General features: G+C 44.9%; 1 long non-coding RNA gene across 1 annotated transcript; it reads left to right on the forward strand.

Moving 5' to 3' along the window:
• The first annotated feature begins 270 nt into the window (after positions 1-270).
• On the forward strand, positions 271-17552 carry LOC104958772 (uncharacterized). The gene is made up of 3 exons (XR_799794.1): positions 271-393; positions 1796-1797; positions 17543-17552. It is a non-coding gene; the product is annotated as an uncharacterized lncRNA (long non-coding RNA).
• Positions 17553-17561: the final 9 nt, after the last annotated feature.

Below are 17561 nucleotides of genomic sequence, written 5' to 3' on the forward strand. Positions count from 1 at the left end.
ATGGCTCAACTGCTTGCACAAAACGATACTACCCGTTCACTAATCAACCACAGAGAAACACGCCAGAAGAAGTCATGCAAAGCTCCGCCTTCCTTATATGATTCTCTATGAACGCCTGGCTTTTAATGTTTAATGTCAACCATTGTGCAGATGCATGAAGTAAAAGATCGGCGACGCCGATGCTAGCCGTGAGTTAGCATTTATCCCGGGCTTAATTGTGTATTATAGAATGATCACACGGGAAGTATCTTCAAAGGGTTCACGAATATGACTACTACTCTACCGTTAACATTTTTGGGTACTAATTTACTTCAATATTAAGGCCAATAAAAATGACATGGCTGTAATGCTGACTAACGTGCTAGCTAGGAGCTAGACCTTGATCCAGCCACTGTAGCAGGGCGCCTTAATCACCGGGACTGACCTGGGCTGAAGCCAGGGCTACGGAGAATCGGGGCCCTATCATGAGCCATTAAAAAGAAAAAAAGAAATCAAATTATTCTTTTTTTTTCAGGCGTTTTTTAAAGATTTAATAAACAAAGTCTGCTTTCAGAAATTGTCCACAGCGCCGCTTCCCTCCTCCGCTGAAATTAAAAGTAAGGTATAGAATCATAGAAACACAGACGTCGTTACAGTTTTTTTCATCTGAATTTAAAAAACACAAGTCTTTGGCTTTCAATATTAACCTGTTTCGGCCAATTCAGATTGATAAATACAACTTTGAAAATTGTAAAGGCATAATTTAAAGCCGAGAACGGAGTAACTTGACGTCACAGCAGGCATAACAACAGCCGGTGTTTCTCGTGAGTGTTTTCCCCGGGAAACACACAATACACACAAACGCAAATAAACACAAACACCCACGTATACATACACAACACGCGGGCTCCCCAGGACCGTAATCCAAACGGAAATATCTTCCCTCCATACTATTTTGATCATTTGCTCTGCTAATCAATCAGATCGATGGATTACAGAGATTTTTCTCAAAAATGAAGACCCCGTAACAGTCAGTGGGCACCACTTAACAGCCAATCAGAATGAGAATATGTTTCACATGTGACTTACTCAAATTGCGAGTGATTGAGTGAAGAAAAAGTTTTGAGAGTGGCGCTCGGAAAAGGAAATTGTTGAGGGAAAAGGAGTTTCGAGACAAGCAGCTATTACAAAAAATGCCGAAGCTTACAGGTTATTTTAAACCTGTAGGCCAGGATGAAGAGGAAGGACAGATGAGTTCTGTACCGAGCGGTAGCGGTGCCGGCCGCGGGGCCTCGGAGACAAGTAGGCCGTCTGGTTCTGATAGCGATGGAGTAGCGGGAAAGGAAAAACAGACAGGAGGGACATTATCTGTTGGAGGAGATTGAGAGGACGACGAGGACTTGCTACGTGGAGGGGAGCCAACGGCAACCGGACAAATACATGAGGGAGGCCCGATACGTCACTCATATGGAGGAGAGGACCAGGCGCTCGTAGAGCAGAGTGGAGAAGTGCGATCACAGAGCCTGCCGATGCTATAAATGACTTTGATTTGTTGTTTAAATAAGGGGCCTACAAAAACTATCAGCCCCAGGGCCTGATGGCAGGTTAAGGCGGGCTTGAGTAGGCTTCATGGTTTTAATAATACTTTTGCCTTTCAATGTTTGCCATTTCAAACCATGAGCATGGTTTAAATAATATTTGCCTTGATTTACAATATGTTAACCTTCATTGTAGTCCTTGACAGCGGTCTGTACTGCTGTATTAACAACGTGTCACATGTTAAGAATTTACAATCAGAATCGAGTATTCAACTAAGCCGTGTAATTCAAGTTGTTAGTAGCCTTAAGGGCCTACACAGTTGTTATGCTATACCACATTGCCCTTCACTGGATGTACAATAAACTACATTTTAGCATTTAAAAAAGCTAGCTATTCTTTTGCGGTTATTTTGGTGAAAGTAAATAAAAAGTAACTAAAGTAGTGTAACCCATTACATTTCAGAGACAGTAATATTGTAATGTAACTTATTACTTTCAAAAGAGAGTAATAAGTAATATGTAATATATTACATTTTGGAAGTAACTTGCCCAACACTGATTATGTTGTTATCTTGTGTGGCTTCTTGTCATTTTATTTGTATCATAATTTACCCAAAAAGTATCCATTTAGCTATCACTACTGATTCTCAGGTTCACCCTTATAAAAGGTCCACAGAGACCAACATGTCAATCTATCAAACACACATGGTCAGCCCCTGTGTAAGTGCGTTTGTGTGTGTGTGTGTGTGTGTGTGTGTGTGTGTGTGTGTGTGTGTGTGTGTGTGTGTGTGTGTGTGTGTGTGTGTGTGAGATAGAGACCTTGTTGAATGGAGCAGTAGGTCCCATGTAGGACAAGTCACCTCCCTGTACCTCATGGATACAGGAGACATACACACACAGACAGACACACATACACTTAAGCAGATGGGAATCTCGGTGATGGAGGGACTTGTGTGTTTGTGTGTACGTCCCATAGGGCAGGGCACACAGGCACACACACTAACACACTCCTTCTGTCCATAACAGAAATCCACAAGCCCTAATTACTGCGCCACAGGGGTGAGAGAGCACCCTGGATAGGAACTGTGTGTGTGTGTGTGTGTGTGTGTGTGTGTGTGTGTGTGTGTGTGTGTGTGTGTGTGTGTGTGTGTGTGTGTGTGTGTGTGTGTGTGTGTGTGTGTGTGTGATGATAACAGTGCGCCATTGACAGGTACGACACTGAGAAATCCTCTTCACACGTGTAGAATACGACAATCCTGGCCAGCTCTGTGCCGTTCACACCATTTCTAACACATACAATGATGAGATGACTTTTCTCTATAGGATAACGTCTCTTCTAACTATGGTGGCAGCACACGGCATGAGGATATTGGTGAGTTTAATACAATTTAAACCAAAAAAAGGAGAGGGTTGTCAGAAAGAGCGCATTACATGCTTCAGTGATGGATTTTAAAACTTTCAGGCAAATAGCTGATTATTGCTGCAGCAGCACCCAATCTGGATAATCAAAGTGTGTGTCTAGACTACGAGATGAGTAATTGTGGACTCATTTCCATCATTCATTTGTGATAGAATGATGTTGCTTATCACAGCCGGTAAAAACAGTGGAACAAATTGAAACCGATACGTTTTAAATGTCCCAGCTTTGCATTTAAGTCCTTACATGCTGTTGATCGTGCAGGTAAAGCAGTTTTCCTGGATGTTCATGCTGTACCGAGTTAGATTAAAGCTGAAAACGTAGATTGTGTTGTGTACGCAGAATGCAATTATATCAGGGGGATTTCCGAGGAGATTTGTTTACCCTGCTCTGCAACAAAAAGAAAATATTCAAGGACAGGTATTAAAATATATCTCAAATTGTATATCCACAGTATTTATTTATTATTCAATTATACAAATCATAATTGCATTTATTACATTACTATTTTAAGAGCGTGGCTATATTTACGCAGTATAAACAACTGTGTGTATGTGTAGTATGTTTAGGTCATTCAAATGTCTACAGATCTATTACAACCTTATGTAGTATGTGTTCATGTTGGAGGTTTATTCTGGCAGAGGAAGTGTTACAGAAATCTACCAGCTCCTGGCAAGTGTTAAGAGTGAACTTAACAGTGACTCTGGGTCTTTTTCAAACATGACGTCCATAAGATAACTTGCCTGAACATTTATAGAGTCATGTTTTTACAACGCTATAAAGAGACCAGCACTGCCATAGTCACTGAAGTGCATTGGCAATAGAGGGAGAAAAGAAAAGAGTCAAGGGAAGAGAAAATAAAGTGGAAATATACATTAATTGTTCACATCTTTACATCTTTTAAGTGGTTTCCCTTACATGTCTAATAGTTTTTATTTTATCTGAAGAGCCAACACTTGACTTAAGTAGCAGTGCAGGAATTCATTAATTAATGGTAACCAAAATAAGTATTTTCATTCAAAGCTTGTCATTAGTTAATGTGAACTTTTGAGTCAGAGGAGAACTTAGCTGTGCTGATTTTCACATTATGGTGTCTTACCTGTCTTACATGTCGTCAGAAATAACCAGAGTTATATAACATCAAAAAATGAAATTGGCCCGCTGTTTAGATTCAGGTGGGACCTTTTCCAACAGTTTGGCCCTCTTACCCCCTGGCTCAGTTTATAGAGAGAGTCACCTGCCCCTCGCTCCAGCTGCTCCACCTCCTTCCCCCCAAAGTGGAGCATCAGACCCAGCCAGCCTGATGGAGCCCCCCAGCAGCCTCCAGGAGGGCCCCCCATTCTGCTGGCCTGGGGGGGAGAGGAACAAAGGGGGAATTATTGGGAGAGGGAAGAAAAGCAGCTATCCACTTTATGTCACATAAAAATGAAGCCTGTGAACATAATCCAGACAGCAATTACATTTCTCACCACAATGTAATTCGGGTAACAAATTCTTAGTATATGAATGTCATTTTTATGACAGCAGGTTATCGCGGATGGAACCACAGATCGTTTGCTTCTCTGCTGTCGGTCACTCTCTCTTTCTTTGCTGCAGATTTGTATTATTCTCTCTTATATGTGCTGCTTCACCTCTGTTTTCCCTTTCCTCTTTTCGCTGTCTTTCTTCCTTTGGGGCAGCAGTTGCTTTCATCCTGATAATGACCCTTTGCATAAAGTCGGGTCCACAAAGAAATGTTTTTGTACAGATTGAAAAAACTTGACAGCACAAAGTCCGTGACCTCGTCTCCAACACCTCTGGGATGAATTGGAACAATGACTTTGGCCTTTTTACCCGACATTAGTGCCTGACCTCTCTATGTGGATTAATGAGAGCAAATCCCTGAAGCCTGGCGTCAAAATCTTGTGGAAAGCCTGAAACCAGAATAATTCAGGCTATAACAGCAGCACAGTCAGGGTTTTAGATGTTCAACAATGACCTTATGGTCAGCTAATGGATTTTGGAGAAATGTGCTATGCCAGCTCAAGGAAGCTTCAAAGAAAAACATATTTTAGAGGGTTGGAGACTAATTCTAGCCAGATGTTGAAAAGCTGGAAATGCATCCATCCTCAGTATTGATCTGTGTCGGTGTGGGAGTGTGTAAGTTAAAGCTGGTGGAGAAGATACACCTTTTGTGTTAAATGTGTTTGTGTTTCTGGATAATTGTGAACTTGTTGACTTGTTAACTGTTAATTGTTTTCACTATACGAGTGATTACTGTTGAAATAGTATTTGATAGTAGCATTAGTCACAGCAGCATGTTCTGTGTATTTTCAGTTGTTTGTGTGTGTAAGTGTGTGTGTATGTGCGTTTCTTTATGTTGCATCACCACTGATCTCAACAGTCATGCCGTGGAGCCTTGGGCTGTTCTCTTCAGCGTAGCGTCTGGGGAGAATCAGCCTGTAAGCGAGTGTCTAAAAAGAGAGTGTGTGTGTGTGTGTTTGTAAGTGTGTGTGTGTAGTCAACACCTTCTCCGGGAAGAAGAGAAGTTGTTTTCTCTTTTATGCATTCCTCTGTTACACACTGCTGTTTGTTTTCCTGGATCGTCTTTACGATAAACTCCCTTTTTAATACCCGTCTCCTTCAAATACCTGTTCAGTATATTAAAGTGTGCCGAACGCTGAGGTGTTGTTTGTTTGGGTATGTGTGCTGGGGAATGTGAATATAGGTGTGATGATAGATATCGCTGTGTCACTGGGTGTATAGAAATGTAGCTTTTTTGTCATCTAAAGGTTAAACAACTATATTAGCTTGTCAATCCGGGCCTCATACAAGAACACCTCCTATCTCACCACATCTTATATAGTGAAATTGATACAATTGAATTCCTAATTGACTCCCACTCTGCTCAGTTACTGCCTGACAGGCTTTGTCCACACCAACACCTGGCGTGGGTTGGCAGAGCTGCTAATGGCAATCAGTGCTCGTTTCTGATTCATCAACGGTGCTCAGATTGAGTTTACAAGTGCAACTGAAGGTGGACACTACGGCTGTCACAGGAAATCCCCAAACAATTATTGCCATTGCATTTCGCCTCTGGACAGCCAATGAGAAAAGACATGGCAGGAGAGCTTTCGGTACAAGCAAACTTACTTTTCTGGAAAAAGGACATTGATGAGAGTACAGAACACTTTTTTCTAATAATGATGGATGCAGCTCCTGTAGCAGGTTGTGTGGCCATGTGATGTGATCAGTTTGGATGACTCACACAGTCTGCACTCCAAATGCTCATTTCTGAGAGACAGAGATGAGAGACAGACGATATATCGTATACTGACGAGCAGCAGAAGCACACAGGATGCAAGAAAGCTGAATATCAATTATTTAAAATAATTTGAACATTTTATTCAAGTTTAATTATTTAGAAGTAGAGAAATGTTTTATGATCAGCCCATGAGAATCCCTTTTAAATGACTTTGTTTTATTTTTTTATTTGTGTTAACAATATTTTTCTTTAAAACCACAATTCTTTTTTTCTTATTTATTTATTAAATACAAGAATATGTTCAATTATTCGTGTTTGCATTTTAGAATGTTCTTCTTTAAAACCAAGTATTTTATTTATTTTAGTTTGCATTTCAGACTGTTTTTCTTTAAAGGGGACCTATCACTCAAAATGCACTTTTTGATGTCTTTTATATATAAACATGTGTCCCCGGTGTGTAAGGGAACTCACGCAGCGTCAGAAAATAAAACCCTCTCTCTTTTCCTCCGTACCCAAATCTCTAAAAACGGGGGAACAACGGAGCTGATCCAGATTTGCGTCCGATATGACGTCATATNTGATTTGAAAAAACAAACTCGAGAGGCGGCTGAGTGACCGCAGTGCAGAACCGCTGTATAGTTTAAATCTCCTAACAATGTTGTCCATTTTAGACAGAGGCTTATTATATTTACAGCCCTTAATAACATCCATTGTATGGGCTCAATATGTGTCTTAGCCGTTTTCGTTGTGATCGCTAAATTCCCCTTGTTTATAATAATCACCGTTCCAGATACTGTAGTGGTTCAAGTGTGATTTTAGCAAACGAGTGCTTTTGTTTTGAAATCACTTCCGTGAGTTTCGCCCCGCCTCTCGCTCCAATGACCATTAGACCATTTAGTAAGGTAAAAAGCAAAAAGCAAAAAGGCCTCTCAGACGCTCTTCTGTTTACGTGTTTAATAAAGAAAAACAATTGGACGGTAGATACACGGATTAGCTAGGTTGTCAGTTTGAAATGTCTGGATGAAGATGTAAATGATTTACAAATGTTACAACATTTTTTTTTAAATGCCTTTTTTCATCCTCTGTCTGAGGGAAAACCCCTAAAAGCATGATAGGGCGAGCCAGGCCCCTTTAAGTTATTTTATTTATTTGTGTCTGCTTCTGAGAAGCTAATGTATAAGTTATACAGTTATTTCTGCAAGAAAATTACAATACAATTACTGTTTAATCTTCACATCTTGTATTCATGTCTATAATTTTGAGCACCAAATAATTGAAAAGTATCGATAAGAGTATAGAAAAATACCGATACCGATAAGCAGTACCGGTATTGATAAAATCCTAACGATACCCATCCCTACTGATAACTCACTAATACATACATTTCCCCCTTATGTTATTCAGTACATCCTTATTGTAATAGAAAATTAGATCTCGGCATAAATAATTTGTTTATATTGTCCACTGGCCCAGTTTAATTTCCTCTGAGTAACTTATTTTAATTCAGAACATAGATTCATTTGAGATCATCCAGGGTATAGCCATCTTGTTCCAAACAGCCATATCCACCCACTCAAGTTTAATGTTACTTGCCTCATTGTATTCAGCTCTAATCAGATGTGTGATCACCCTGTGTGTTGACCAAAATAAAAAGCCAGACCACAACATTCATTTAGATATATTAAAATACCATTTCGCTTACCTAATGTGTGGACTAATTGCATAGAAATATAGCTGTTCACAAATATGAAAGATTTTCCCTACCGCTGTGTGTGTGTGTGTGTGTGTGTGTGTGTGTGTGTGTGTGTGTGTGTGTGTGTGTGTGTGTGTGTGTGTGTGTGTGTGTGTGTGTGTGTGTGTGTGTGTGTGTGTGTTCATAAGATGTTAGACCTACTGCAGCACCACTACGCAGTTCAGAGAGGAAACGTGACAATTGCTAGCAACACCGGGTGGTAATTGGTGTTTGTTTCATACAAAAGCACAGCATGATGCAAATGTTGGATTGTGAGTGAGTTTAAATGGAACAGGCTGTGATAAAGTGTGTGTGAAAGTGTGTAGTCATATAACAGCCCAATGTGAAGCCAGTGTGTGATCCCTCCCGTGAGTCAAAACATTTCATGCAGAAATAATGGACGTTGTTTGCCTTGTATTAACCCTTAAAGGGGACCTATCATGCAAAATGCACTTTTCTATATCTTTTATACATAAATATGTGTCCCCGGTGTGTCAGGGAACTCACGCAGCGTCAGAAAATAAAACCCTCTCTCTTTTCCTCCGTACCTATCAGAAACAATGCCCGACTGTTTTGGACGTAATATGGTCAGTGTACATTAGCATTGCTAACACTCAGAGCTAACCTGTACTGGAGAGAGCATGTGTGTGAAGCATGGATGTATAATAAGAACGATACAGCGTGGGAGGCGGGGTCTCTTTCTTTCCTATGAGCTGCTCAGTGGCGCATGAAGGCAAAATGGCCCAACTTTGGAGAGAGTGAAACGTCACGGATTACCATGCCTGGCTAGAGCATGCTCATTTGAGTTGTCCCTTAAGCCCCGCCCCCCGAGCTCCCACTCTCGGCTTAATAGAATGAATGGAGAGAGAAAATAAATCTAGATTTGGCTTTTATTGCATTTTACAACTTTAAGGACTTAATGATTATAATAAGGGCTATAAAATAGTTCATACTGGGTAGTTTATTTAGTTTAAAAAAAAATATCCGCTGATTTACAGACGTCTCTTTCCCCATTTCACGGACTGATACGGAAGTTGCAGTACCGCAGTTTGGACACAATGAATGTTGGGAACAGAGTCGGTCGCACTTCCTGGGGGCTTGGTGTGAAGAAGCAGGAAATAAAAAAGAACTCACCTTGTGGTATAACCATGGATTTATAATAAGAACTGGATACAGCGTGGGAGGCAGGAGGTGCATCTCACTTCGGTTAAATGGATTCCTTGCGTCCCTCACTCGCGTCGTTTCTCTGCGACTAGTCCCTCCAACCAGGGAAGCATGGAGAGACGCAAGGAAACCACGAGAAGCAGGGAAATGAGTTTTAAGAGCAATGGGACGTTGTGTCCTCCGGAGCATCACGTGAAGCGACGTTTGTGATGACGCCGCACAGCTGATTGTCTGACAGCAGCCAGATCAGTGCATGCGCTGCATCGTCCAATCAGTGAGCAATACACAGTAACGGTACGTCCACACAGCAGCTTTAAAAAAATCTTCCAACGCTTCCAACGCTTCTCTGCCCATTGACTTTGAATGGGAGGGACGTCACTTTGCCTCGCTTTTCGCCGAACTGCATTGTGGGGAAGCGAAGCGAAGATTTACAGGATTTACAGGATTTTCAGGATTCAAAAGTTGAGCAATGTTCAACTTTTGAAGCTGAGCTGGAAGCGTCAGCCAATCAAATCCCGTTTATGCAAATCTGACAGTACANAACTATAGGTTACTTGCATAACCCCAGTTCTCAGAGTAACATGAAGTGAGATGTATCACTATGGGATGCGCCTCATCCGCGGAGCAAACAGAAGCATCAATCTCATTACACCAATCCTGATTGGCAGGTGATCTTGACGTCAGCGTCAGGGAATCCACCCCCTATAAGTAGCTTGCGCTACGCCGCATGCGTCCATCAAAATAAGCACCTCTTCTCGCTTCACCATATCAAGGAGGGCCGTCTGGTGAGACATCTCACTTCATGTTACTCTGAGAACTGGGGTTACGCAAGTAACCTATAGTTTTCATTCATAACACTCCGTTCGATGTCTCACTATGGGATATTGTAGCTCCCGTATTGCCAGACGAGCTTATCTCGAAAATCATCAAACTAACCAGAACTTAACAGGTAGAGCTCTGACTCAACAGGGTGCCCAGCACTGCTCGGGCCACTGGGAGCAGAGACGTCTAGCCTGTAAAAGCGGACAAAATTGAGCGGCGAGGACCAGCTCGCCGCTGCACAAATGTCTTGGATGGAGACACCCTTGAACAAAGCCCAGGATGTAGCCAGACCACGAGTCGAATGAGCACGCAAACCCGAAGGTGCCTGCAGACCCTGACTCGTGTAAGCCAAAGCAATTGCCTCCACAATCCAGTGAGAGAGCCGTTGCTTAGTAACAGGCTTGCCCTTCTGAGGGTTAGCCCAGGACACAAATAGTTGGTCATTACGACGAAACTCTTTTGATCTATCCATATAAGTGCGTAAAGCACGGACTGGACATAGCAAATTTGGCTGCTGTTCCCCGAAGGGACACAGCGGCGAAGGAAATGCCTCAATGTCAATTGGGGTACCTGAACCAACCACCTTAGGATAAAGGCAGGGTTGGGCCTCAGCAACACTCTAGTTTTCCCTGGGGCGAACTAAGGATGTACAGATAGCGCATGAATGTTACTGACTCGCTTGGCGGATGTCAGGGCCAGTAACCGCACTGTCTTCAGTGACAAGTGCTTCATGTCAGCGTCTTCCAGGGGTTCAAATGGGGGTATGAGCGGGGAGCCCCCAATCTTAAAAACCGACTGCTCAAGCTTCGCCATAAGGGCACCCAGTGACCTGCAAACCCTGTGCTTTCAATTAAGGTTCCTGGTGGAAATTGGCATTAAATCACTCCGCCAGGGCATTTGAAAAAGGAGGATGGTCCTCCATAAGACATCATTCCCTCAAACACCCTCCACTTCAGTCATAAGACACCTATGAGAAGCTTCGCACTCTGAATTTAGTGTTCATCACCTCTGCGCGAACCCACTGTATTCAATGTACCACTCACGGGCCATGGTCCACAGGACGTCAGAGGTTTGGGGATCAGCGCAGGCGTGGGAAAACTCGCTACAGGGACCGGGGGCATCGTGCGCGGAGCGGCGTCCACGCCTAACGTGCGTTTCGACTCGCCGCATTGAAACAAAACTGACAGGTGAGCATTTTATGTTGGATGAACCAAATCCACTGCGGCGTCGCCTTAAACGCAGCCCCACAGCTGGCTCACAATCATTGGATGTAGAGTCTAGTCTCATTATAGTTACACCCTCTGCGACAGTATCTGCCCCGAGGTTCTAATACCCCTGGTACGTGGCGGCCGCCTCTCAGAGAGAGGAGACCCGGCCGCAGCTCCACAGATCAGTTTGCGTGCCAGCATGTGTAACTGCGGAGGAAGAGTGCAGCTTGCGTCGGTTCTATATAGATATCGGTGGTCGTATTGTGCCGTCCTCATGCAGGACATGGTGTCCTCTGGGAGAAAAGGCCAGAAAGCGCTTTTTAGGGGTTGAGAACACCGGCTAAAAGCTCCAGCTAATTTATGTGCGCGCCGCTGGAGGTCTCTGCCTCCAGCAGACCCCTCACGGGCGACCCTCGTAAATACCTCCCCAGGCTGTCAGACATGCGTCCGCTGGTGGACCACCTGTCCGTGAAAGGGACAGCTCCCTCATCTATTACGGCCCCGCTACTAGAAAAGCGGGTGTAAGCCAGTGCACATTCCATTACGCATCTCGGGCCGCAACCATCACTCTCTGCACGCCATGGAACGCGCGGGGTCTTAGTCGTGTAGAGCGCGGCTCCAGGCGCTGAAACTCCCTCATGCTGTAAGCGTCCCAGTCGTCATTGACCGAATTGGCTGACGCCAGAGCAGTAACCGGCAGGCATGGGTTCTGAAGAGACATGGGTTTGCGCAGCTGGAAAATGAGCGGGACAAGCTCTGAAAACTTTCACTCTTTCCGCCGAACAAGGCGGGCGCCAAAGGGCCCGAGTTTAGCGCCGTAAACCCAGGGAAAGGGAGTACAGTCTGTGCTGGGCGACAACCATGCTTTCTCTGGTGTTTATCATGAAAAACCCAGGTGAGCCAGGCTGCTTTACGAGGACATTTGTCTGGCGCTAATAGCCCTCCTGCTCCGACTGTGCGAGGAGCAGCCAGTCGGTCTAGGGAGGTTGGCCAGGCAATACCCTGTTGGCTCTCAACGGGGCGTAATCGCGGCCTTCCGTACATCGTACAAACACTCTTGGACTGAGAGACAGCCCGAAGGGAAGCTACTCTGTATTCGTAACAGGATCCCTGAAATGCGGAAACCTCACGATATTTCCTGTGGTGGGGTAATTATACTGGGAGTATGGAAATACGTGTCGTTTCAGGGTCGAACTGATGCTAAAACCAGGTCGTTTTGTCGCACGGCAGACGCAGCCAGAGAGCGTGAGCGCTGAGCATTTTCTGAATTTGTATCTTTTAGATATTTGTTCGAGCCTCAAAATCTGAGTATTGCCGAATTCCGTTTCCCTCCCCGTTGCGGAACGAGGAAATACTTGCGAATAAAAAGCTGCTCTGACTCGCTCGCGCGGGTATTTATAGATATAGCCTTCTTTTCTAGAAGCGAGGAGGATTCTCTCTTCAGAAATGTGGGCTGACTCCCTCGGCCGCCTGTGAATACAGAACGTCCGGAGAAAGCGGAGGGGGGGGGGGCTGGCAGTGCGGTTTGAGACTGCGTAGGGCCCCGTGCTTACTGTCTTTGAAAACCCAAAGCGCGACATTGTGAGCATCTTCCACTATTTTCCCTTAGGAGTCAGCGGGCAGATGTGCACGCCTCTGCCTACCCTCAGAGTCTCTTATTTTCGTGTGTTTGGGGCCCTCTAGTGCTCTGAACACGGCGTGGTACCCCCATTTGTCGACAGAATTAGGAGACTCTGAGGGGGTAGGGAGACGCTGGGACAATCTCCGCTGACTCTAAGCGGAGAATAATAGCTGCGAAGATGCTCACAATGTCCGCTTGCGGTTTTCAAGACAGTAACACGGCTACAGTCTCCAACCCACTGTCACCCCCCCCTCGCTTTCTCGGGACGGTTCTGCTATTCACAGCCCGAGGGGGCAGTCAGCCCACATTTTCTAGAAAAGGAGGGAGATCCTCTCGCTTCTAGAAAAGAAGCCCTAGTATCTATAATACCCGCCCGAGCGGAGTCAGAGCAGCTTTTATTCCAAGTAGTTCCTCGTCCCAAACGGGAGGGAACGGAATTCGGGCCAATACCTTAGATTTGGGGAGGGGCTCTGAACAAATATCTAAAAAAGATACAAATCAGAATGGCTCACTCACGCATCGCTGCTGCGTCTCGTGCCGTGGCGACAAAACGACTGGGTTTACATCAGTCGACCTGAGAAGACACGGTACTTTCCATTATTCCTCCCAGTATATTACCACACACGGAAAATATCTGAGGGTCTCGCCATTTCAGGGCGGATCTGCTTACGAATACAGAGTACCTACTTCCCTTCGGCCTGTCGCCTGCTCTCTCAGCGCTCCAAGATTGTTTTGTACCGAATGTACGGAAGCCGCGATAGCCTCCGGTTGAGACAACTAGGGCGTATTCGCCTGGCAACCCTAACTAGACGACTGGCTGGCCTCCTCGCACAGTCCGAGCAGGAGCATTACCGGCTATTACGGCAGACAAATGGTCCTCGTAAAGCACCTGCTCAACCTGGTCTTTCATGATAACACAGAGAAGCAACGAGCATGTTTGTGCCCAGCACAGGACTGGTACTCTTCCCTGGGTTTACGCCTTCAACTCGGGGCCCTTGCAGGCCCGCTTGTCGGCGTAAAGAGTGAAAGTGCTTCAGAGCTTGTCCGCGTCATTCCAGCCGCGCAAACATGTTCCTCTTCGAGAAATAGCCTGCGCGTTACTGGGGCGTCATGGCGTCAGCCAATTCTGGCATACGACTGGGACCGCTTACACATGGGGAGTTTTCAGCGCTGGGGTAGACCGCCTCTAAGACTAAAACCCCGCGCCGCCGCGTCATGGCGTTGCAGAGAAGTGATGGTTTGCGGCGAGCATGCGTAATGGAAACTGTGCCACTGGCTACCACCCGACCTTTTCTAGTACGGCGGCGTATAGATGGGGACTGTCCCTTTCAACGGAAGGTGGTCACCACGGACGATGGTCTGACAGGCTGGGGATGTATTTACGAAGGTCGGCCCGGTGAGGGGTCTCTGGAGCGCAGAGACCGTCCAGCGGGCGCACATAAATTACCTGGAGCTTTTAGCGGTGTTTCTCAACCTAAAAACCGCGCTTTCTGCCTTTTCTCAGATCGACACCATGTCCTCATGAGGCGGACAATACGACCACATATCGTGTATATAAACCGAACAAGGGGGTTTGCACTCTCTCCAGTTACACATGGCTGGCACGCAAACTGATCTTCTTGGAGCTGCCGGCCGTCTCCTCTCTCCGAGAGCGGCGCACGTACCAGGGTATTGAACCTCGGGGCAGACTTACTGTCCAGAGGTGTACCACACTATATGCAAGACTTAGACTCTAACATCCAATGATTGCGTGAGGCCAGCTGTGGGCGTGCGTTAACGGCCTGAGGCCGCCAGGTGATCTGTTCGCATCAAAATAAAATGCTCACTGTCAGATTTGTTTTCAATGCGCGACTCGAAACGCACCCGTTAGGCGTGTGGACTGCGCTCGCGCCACGATTGGCCTCCGTCCTCCTGTACGAGTTTCCACCTCTGGCGCTGATACCCCAAACTCTGGAATCGTCCTGTGGACCTGGCCCGTGAGGTCGGTACAATCTGAATACAGTGGCCGGTCTCCCGCAGAAGGTGATGAACCACTAATTCCAGACGTGCGAAAGCTTCCTCCACTAGGTCTCTTTATGACTGAAAGTGGAGGGTGTTTGAGTAATGATGTCTTAGGAAGGACACACGTCACTTTTTTCAATTGCCCTGGCGGAGTGATTTTTATCATTTCCACAGGAACTTAATTGGAAAACACAGGCGTTTCCAGGTCACTGGTGACCTTATGGACTGGACAGTGGTTTTAGATGGGCTCGCTCATACCCCATTTGAACCCCTGGAAGACGCTGACATGAAGCACTTGTCACTGAAGACAGTGCGGTTACTGGCCCTGACATCCGCCAAGCGAGTCAGTAACATTCATGCGCTATCTGTACATCCTTAGTTCGCCCCAGGGAAAACTAGAGTGTTGCTGAGGCCCAACCCTGCCTTTATCCTAAGGTGGTTGGTTCAGGTACCCCAATTGACATTGAGGCATTTCCTTCGCCGCTGTGTCCCTTCGGGGAACAGCAGCCAAATTTGCTATGTCCAGTCCGTGCTTTACGCACTTATATGGATAGATCAAAAGAGTTTCGTCGTAATGACCAACTATTTGTGTCCTGGGCTAACCCTCAGAAGGGCAAGCCTGTTACTAAGCAACGGCTCTCTCACTGGATTGTGGAGGCAATTGCTTTGGCTTACACGAGTCAGGGTCTGCAGGCACCTTCGGGTTTGCGTGCTCATTCGACTCGTGGTCTGGCTACATCCTGGGCTTTGTTCAAGGGTGTCTCCATCCAAGACATTTGTGCAGCGGCGAGCTGGTCCTCGCCGCTCAATTTTGTCCGCTTTTACAGGCTAGACGTCTCTGCTCCCAGTGGCCCGAGCAGTGCTGGGCACCCTGTTGAGTCAGAGCTCTACCTGTTAAGTTCTGGTTAGTTTGATGATTTTCGAGATAAGCTCGTCTGGCAATACGGGAGCTACAATATCCCATAGTGAGACATCGAACGGAGTGTTATGAATGAAAACTATAGGTTACTTGCGTAACCCCAGTTCTCAGAGTAACATGAAGTGAGATGTCTCACCAGACGGCCCTCCTTGATATGGTGAAGCGAGAAGAGGTGCTTATTTTGATGGACGCATGCGGCGTAGCGCAAGCTACTTATAGGGGGTGGATTCCCTGACGCTGACGTCAAGATCACCTGCCAATCAGGATTGGTGTAATGAGATTGATGCTTCTGTTTGCTCCGCGGATGAGGCGCATCCCATAGTGATACATCTCACTTCATGTTACTCTGAGAACTGGGGTTATGCAAGTAACCTATAGTTATGGTTGCTATGCTGTGATTGGACAGATTATGTTAAGAAGTTAACAGCTAATAGTGAAAGTGAAAATAACCCTGCCCTTGTTGTTCAAATAACTTTGACATGAAGTTATATCTATGATATGAAGTGCAATGCAACATTTCCATTATTTTCTACACCGGCCAGGCTTCACTAAAACATCATTTTGTGCAGGGTAAATAAGTCAATGTGTGTATGTGTCTGTCCTTGACATGTGATAAAACACCACAAACCTGATTTTGATGCAACTCTGGGGAGTAATGGATCACAGCGCTCTGGCATTTTCAAAATGACTGTGTTTGGCCCAAGGTGGCAGCGGCAATTACCTGGCAAACATTTTAATAACCAGTCATATGTCACATGCTGCCGGGGAATAAAACGAAACTCAGAGCACTTACCCAACTACCCATGCTTTCCAAATTTGTCTCTAGGGCCAACAGTTTGCAACATATTGGATTTTTCCATGTATTGAGCTGTTTCAAAACCAGTTTGCCCCCATGCTTTATTTCTCCTTGTTCTCCAAATTAATTTACTGATCACTTCAGAATTCACTGCCTCATTTTAATCCCTTTCAACATAAGGCACAAACATAAAAGTGTAAAGAGAAGAAAACAATGCAAATAGACCCATACAACATATGTTATATTGTTACATAACAGACTTAAAAATGATTTGTTCCAGACATGGTGGCACAAAAGACACACAGCTCCTAAATAGAAGTGAAACCAGTATCTGCCTAATTAAACTACTGTTCACAGTGAATTTAGGAAAAGAACAACCCAAGGTTTGCCAGGTGTATATCTGGCATCTTTCAACACAGTGGGATCCTTTACCTTCCAGCAATGCTTTTAATTCTCACAATGCAGATACAATTGCTCTGTGAAAGACTGTAAGTAAAAATACAGCTGAAGTAGAAGTGCACCACAGAAGAACTTTCTTTGGGGTTAATGGAGATTTAATTAGGGTAGATGTGGTTTTTTGATCGCAAATTGGGACATTGTTTTGTCATAGCAGCATGTTAAAAAGCCATTGCAGATTGGTTGAAAGTAGAAAATAATAAAATAAACATAAATAAACAGGACCAACAGTGGAAAGATGCATGTCTATATTATATGCTATAATAGACCAACCTACTGTAGTGTTAAAACATTTTTTAAACATAGTAAACTATATAACTAGATTATTAAACTGTGGAGTGTAGTCAGTTTTTTTTAATTTAGATGCAATGAGGTAGAGTGTGACCACAATATATACAACTTGCAGGGTTAAAGTTCAGAGTTGAATCTGGTTAAAAAAGGGCAGAGGTGAGCTGTGTTAGAGGGTTATTGCTGTTGGAAGGAGATGTTGTATATCAGTCCAGGTTCAGTCTGTTAGAGAAAGAGCAGTGCTTTCTGTCCAGTAGCTGCTGGAGAAGATTTCCTGGTAGGGAAACCTAAGTGGGAGGTAATCTGCTCATCTGCTCTGTCCAGAGACATACAGAGTCTGAATCTGCAGCATGTGAGTGTTCCTTTCCTTTTTGGC

This window comes from Notothenia coriiceps, unplaced genomic scaffold (assembly GCF_000735185.1).
Source record: "Notothenia coriiceps isolate Sejong01 unplaced genomic scaffold, NC01 NC01_scaffold00029315, whole genome shotgun sequence".
Classification (NCBI taxonomy): Eukaryota; Metazoa; Chordata; class Actinopteri; order Perciformes; family Nototheniidae; genus Notothenia; species Notothenia coriiceps.